General features: G+C 37.3%; 1 protein-coding gene across 2 annotated transcripts in view; it reads right to left on the reverse strand.

Annotated features, from left to right (window-relative positions):
* ndst2a (N-deacetylase/N-sulfotransferase (heparan glucosaminyl) 2a) overlaps positions 1–6,203 on the reverse strand; it is a 146,852-nt gene extending 140,649 nt beyond the window's left edge. For both annotated transcript variants that reach the window (XM_016251233.1, XM_016251232.1), the window contains exon 1: positions 6,052–6,203. The gene's annotated coding sequence lies outside the window, so the exon portion shown is untranslated. The remainder of the gene's footprint in view (positions 1–6,051) is intronic.
* Between the last annotated feature and the right edge of the window lie 411 nt (positions 6,204–6,614).

Genomic DNA, 6,614 nt, shown 5'->3' on the forward strand with positions numbered 1-6,614 from the left:
GTATTCATAGTTGTGTAAATACTGTCATACTAACAGCTGTCTGAATAATTTTTGGTTGATTGTAATCCATTAGGCTACATACCTTTCTATTAAAGTTATCTAACATTATCAAGAAGAATTTGTTCTGACATATTTTATTACCATTTTCTAAACTATAGCGAATAAACTGTGATAATGTGAGAGAAGTTGAAGGTGTCTGAATAAATTTTGGTTTGACTATCTATTTGTTAAAGTTAACCAACTAACATTATACATACCCTTTTGGTTTCTGTACCCAATATTTAAAAAATTTACAAATGCAATAAAAATATCGGTATCGGTACTCGGTATCGGCAAGTACCAAAAATAAAATTATCGGTATCGGGCGAGTACTGGAAAAAGTGGTATCGGTGCATCCCTACTCACAATATTAACAAAGCGTTGTGCTTTTATAAAATAAAGGATACATACAGGATGTGCTTTCTGCAATTTCGGCCAGGAGCGCTTCACAATGATGAACCTAAACTCAGCGAATACTTGCCTCAAAAACTTGACTTAAACTTGACTATTAGCCTACTACTTTAAAACTAAATAATTCGAATCAAAAACAAAAACTCTTTTTACGGATTTTATACAATCCGTAAAGATGCATTTCTCAGGATCGTCGTCTTCATCTTTGCGACACGGACTCAGAAAACGCTAATTTATTAATAAATAATTAAAATATCTCATTAGTTCCCCCCGACACATTCAAGGTAATTACTTTTGCTGGTGCTTTGCGGCACGCTTTAGCCTATTGCATGCGTTTTTTGCTGTCATGTGCAAGGATATGTTTGCAGATTCTGTACTGCACATGACCAATTGACTCACTGTTTGCCGTGGTAATCAAATCAAGACTCTTCCAAAATACAGCTTTTCCGAAGCATTGGGAACTTTTAGTAACTCCCCATGCTCCAACTTCTCCCTGATGCTGTGCATGGTCAACTGTCACCTATATGCATACACGTATAGCGTAGGCAATGTATAATATTTATAATATAATCAATATAACTCAATGACGTTGTTTCACACAAATGCACTCGGACAAACCTAATCATAGCACAAGGCATCTTTCCCTGATTGTTTTAGTTCAAGTCTATTTCGCAGCATCGTCTGATAAAATCAACATGCATCTACACTTAAGAGCGGCTATGCGGTTGTTTTGGCTATATTACTTTTTTGTCTCATGCTGCGCACTGAGTAACAAACTAAAAAAAAAAAAAAAGGGCATGTGATATTAACAGACGAACTACGCTCATATTTATAATTCCAAACAATCAGTAAGCGACAGGTGCTAGGAAACGCTGTTTTGTACTCATTTATTGAAGAGTCGGCTGCGGTGCGGCCAACTGAATGCGCTGCTTCTCTGCCGCTCACTGCACAGAACAGACGCCGAGAGAGGTGACACTTCTCCGGGAAAGTCAGACCTCGCGTTCGCGGGACAGCACTGGCGAAATCTTCCAACTGAACCATAGCTAAAGTTTATACAAAAAAGTCGCTAGGTTTGTCAGTATGAATATTCTATGGAAAAAAGCCGCTAAAAGGGTCTGAAATTTGCTAAATCTAGTGCTAAAGTCGCGCTCGTGTGTGTGTGTGTGAGCTGACGGCAGGGGGCGGTGGATATTTGTGGCGGTCAATGTGGATATTGTGGATGAGTTCTTCTGTGTCATCTGGTTCTATTAGTTCTACAGCTTCAGTTTCGGAACTTTCACACTTACTAACACATACAGCTGTGCCCTCATCACAGTGCAACAGTGAAAAGGGTGCCCTTTCAAACAGTGTCGCGTTCCGAACGTTGTTTAAGCGACACACTTTTTGCGGTATTTAAAAAATTCATATCATAACAAAAATAAACACTGGTATTCGGTATGAACCGGTATACCACCCAGCACTACCTAAAAGTCCATTCTGGAAAACGTGATAGTACAGTCAGCAGACTGTATATAAGAATGCACAATGCTAGAGCCTTTATGTAAACATATTGCCTTCTGCGTTCGTCCAATCAATGAGACCGCAATTATGCAAATAAGAACGTTACCCTTAAGTTTAGGAATGTACAATGTGAAATGTCAACTTATGACTGTCCAGGATGAATTGTTAACCCTGTGTACACTCTAAAAAAAAATCCTGGGTTATTTTTTTAACCCAAATCCTGGGTTGAGCCTTTTGGGTCTTTTTGGGGATATTTTTTCAGTGTTTGGGTAGTTTTTGTGTTACTCAGATCCTGGGTCAAGTCATGACCCAGCGGTGGAGTTATTTATCGCTGGGATTTTGCATACTCTTCAGACAGAGCAGTTCTAATCGCAATTGATTTCTTCAGTAAATTACAGGTTTGTGTACATTTTATTTTATCTATAAAATCATTACTGTGCTGTATATCTTTCAATTTTATGCAGAGCAACATACAGGCGCACAATGTGAATCACCTAAATGAGTGTTGCTTGCGTCGGTCTTATGATGGAAAAGCCTGATTCTTTGCATAAAATAAACGACTTCATTCATAAAGATACAGAATACCAATACTTTGGATGTTAAAATATGTCAGAACTCAGAACAGTTTACAGTTTTTTTATGGGCAGGTTATGAAGGCAGTCGCAGTATATTTTGGCTAAGAGTGAAACGTAGGGCGGCGGTCAGTTAGCAGTTCTCCACCGAACACGATTCCAGCTCGGGCATGAGAGCCAGCGCCATTGCGGTGGAAACAAAATAACAGAGACTGGTCGATTACACGTGAATTACTTCGGTTTAATGTTTACTTCTAACATTTGTTAAATGAGCTTAAAAAGCAATATGTATAGCCTACATTAAAACCAAATAAACAATGCTGTAAATGATAAATAAAGGAAGATATCATGCAAACCTGTGGTTGTTTTACAAAAGTTCAGAGGATTTAAGTTCATCTGTAAACATTATTTCATGTATAAAGTAAAAACGAATCAAGTATTATAGTAAAAATAAACAACCCAATAGGCTGGGTAAAATTAACCCCAAATATGTTTGGTCCTACATTTACCCAGCCCTTGGGTTAAAAAAAAAAAACTAATTGGGTTCTTTTTAACCCAGGGTTTTTTAGGGTGTATAAGCAGCATGAAACATAAAAACAAGATAACCCATAAGATAATTCAGTGTTTAGAATGACCCAGGGCTAACAATTTCAAGTGTGAAAAGTCCTTTTGTTTTAATTTAAACTTTAATTATTTTAAAAGTGTACTGGAGTGTACTGCGGCCTCAGTTAATTTCATTCCAACACTGAAACACTTCTTTTAACACAATCAGTTCAGAAAAAAAAAAACATGATTAATATCATTACTGGTGTTGTTATTGCTATTATTAACTTCTGCTGTCCTCATGACTATTGGTTTGGAGAAGAACTCTTCATCTCCTCAAGCATTCCTTGAATGCTTCCTTCATTGCATGACTCGATCAAGCTGCAGAATTCCCTCCGTGTCGACATCCCTCTCTGATTTCTCAGTGCTGCACAAGACCTGACTCAGCTCCCTGAAGATTAAACGGACTGTAAAAAATTAGATCCCCTATATTCTGTTCTTTAGTGGTAAGTGACAGTAGACTCAGTGGACTGCACTGCATCAAAAAAAAAAGCATGTTCGCATTATCTATGCAAAAAAGGGGGCATTTCATGGACACAACTAAGCTCTTATCTAACACTAACATGACAATACATGCATGCGATTATAAAGTTACAGACCTAGGTTGCACATTCAGTTAAATGGTCTTTCCAAAGGTCATTCTGAACTAGTGAGCGAGTAATACGATATGCATGCAATTAAAATGCAGGAGTGAAATTAATACCAGCTTTAGGGAGATGAGGCTAAAGAAAAGAGCCTGGTCATTTGAAGTCATTAATCTAATGGGATTCTGGGTTCTTCTCCGGCTCTATTGAAACATAATCCAACTCTTGTCCCACTTTCCGTTACACCCAAAAAAAAATTCTCAGCATGAGAGCCACCCCAGGCCCAGCACTCATTTGCAAATTATCTCAGACATTTATAATGTTCTTGGGACAGAACCAAACTCATCTTCAACTCACAATTCAATGCTAATTGGGTCATAGACTTGGGGACAGAGCGAACAGAGTTATGGGTGATGTCATGGCATATATTTGTCCTGTTTTAAATCTTTTACACCACAGTCTGTACAAGAAACAGAAAGAGAAAAGAGGACAAACAAAAGCTCAAGAGACACAAGTGTAAAATCAAGCTTTTTACAGCTATTATTAAACTACTTCATCTTGAGGCCTTCTTTAAATATTAGATTGAAGTCTCACAGATAGAGAAAATCATTGTATGATCATTAATAAAATATCTACAAATATTACATGGGCAAAAAAGGACCAAGCCAAGGATTGTGTTAAATTTGAAAGCAATTTGATAATCCAAGTCAATCACAAGTCACTGAGATAAATTTCACGTGTTATCCAATCTCAATAATTATTAAAAACAACATATTAATAATGAAAACTTACATAGTATAGAACTTCCTTTTTCTTGCAATTCAATATTCAACATTCTTAATGCATTACACAACAAAAACAATAGCTTAAGAGACATGATGTTATAAAAAGCTTGACTACTTGATCTACGAGTTTTCAATCCAAAATTGCCTCAGGATAAAGAAAATCATTTTAGGATCATTCATAAAAATGTCTCAAAATTCCTTGTGGGCAAAATGGGACAAGCCATGGAGTGTGTTAAGTTTGAAAGATACTTGAGTATCACTGAATCACTTCAGTTACTGAGATACAGTTCATTTGTTATCCATTTTTTGATTATTAAACATACATAAAAATGCTAAATTTTTATCGTTTCTATATTCAAAAAGCAAAATGCATGATACATACTTGTTATATATGCTGCATAAACGTACAAGGGTTATTTTGGAAAACTGAGACGTCCTATGACATGTTATACATCCAAAATTGGTTTTTAATGGCATGCTGCAAATTCTTACATAACTAGCATTCACAGCATTAGAAAAACATCAAATATTTTTGCACTTCAAATTTCCTAAAAAGGTTATTACACATTAATTAAAGGTTAATTACACATTCACTTATACATGTACATAAAGTTTAAACTAAAATCTTGGTCATAAAAATGGTTATGCATCAACAACTCACAAATATGGAAGCATATTTTCTTAACGCATGACCCAAACATGTTCAAAAATACCAAAAAAAACCGTCATGCAAGCACATTACTAAAAACACACAAACAGTTCAAAGTACTACAAATCCAAGAGCATATTCTGTTAACGTTCAGCTAGAGCAACACGTACTGAATTATCATTTGAAAGAGATTTTCAAAAGCAACACAGCTGTGCAACTGCAGGCTGACACATGAGATATTCTCGCCTCACCTTTAAAAGAGAACAGAGCATTGACTGAAGCCCATGCAAAATTCATTACTGCCCAAAACGAGTCTCTATGGCACGAACTGGCAGAGCAGCTCAGATTTTCTATGGACTGCGTAAAGGTGCCAATGCAGACTCAATCTGCCCATAAAGTCTTACAGAAACAGATGCATTTAAAAGCAACAAGCATCCCGCTTTGCTTTTGTCCCAGCTGCTCTGAAACTCAGACTAACATAGGCTCACACACTTTGACCCTGTTACTGCACATTAAGGCTGTGTAAAGAGCAAGAAAGCGCTGATTTGTGTAGGTGTATATATACTAGCATTACCTAAACACTTGCTGGATGTGTAGATAAAAATCAGTGACTATTCAAAACTTCCACTAAACTGCAAAACTCAACTCCACCGCGGCTCAAACAGTCTCTACGGCGGCTAGACGAAGTCTTTATACAAACAGCTGAGCTTGGAGAGAGGTAAATGTCACGGTTTTTAAAATATAGCAGTGTATTTGAAAACTAAAATGGGTTTTAAATTAAAACACGCTGAGAAGTCGCTCCTCTGATTTTCCTCGGAACGAGGTTAGCGCGGCTAGCCGTAGCATTTCTTCAGTTCTGAAGAGGCGAAACCGCGCTTGTTTTGAAGAAAACATAAAACATGACTCACCAATATAGTTTTCTTTGATACAGCTATCCGCAAGGATCCGCGAAGGTTTCATAAGTTTAAAAAGGAGAGGTGAACTCAAACTCTCGTTGACAGCATCACTCTCTGAGCCGCCATCTTCACTCGGCTATGCTGCTGCTGTTGGCTCGAGACGCTCTGGCTCTACCTACCGAAAACTCTGGAACGAACCAAATCAATCCGTCCGATGGGGGGGGGGGCTCCCGTTACTCACAATTTCACATGACACCAGCTGAAAGTATTTGTAAAAGTGAAGCTTAAGTTGAATGTGTTGAAAACTGTCAACTGACATTTTGGAGTTATTAGAACAAAATACATGTTAAAATACATTACGGGATACATTTGTTGAATTAAAACCCCCGCGCTGTCGTCAAATTTGAAAGACTTGTTTCCAACAGAGTTGCACCTCCGAGTTTTCTTTTTCAGGTAGGGGCCCAAACAAGGACCTGTGTGAGATTATCGTGTATTATCTTTACACATTTGTGTTTTTAAAGTACATCCTACCTGAACTTTCTGTAAAGTTGTTTGAGCACACCGTTTACTTTAAG

The sequence above is a fragment of the Sinocyclocheilus grahami genome, unplaced genomic scaffold, assembly GCF_001515645.1.
Source record: "Sinocyclocheilus grahami isolate Dianchi unplaced genomic scaffold, SAMN03320097.WGS_v1.1 scaffold1035.1, whole genome shotgun sequence".
Lineage (NCBI taxonomy): Eukaryota > Metazoa > Chordata > Actinopteri > Cypriniformes > Cyprinidae > Sinocyclocheilus > Sinocyclocheilus grahami.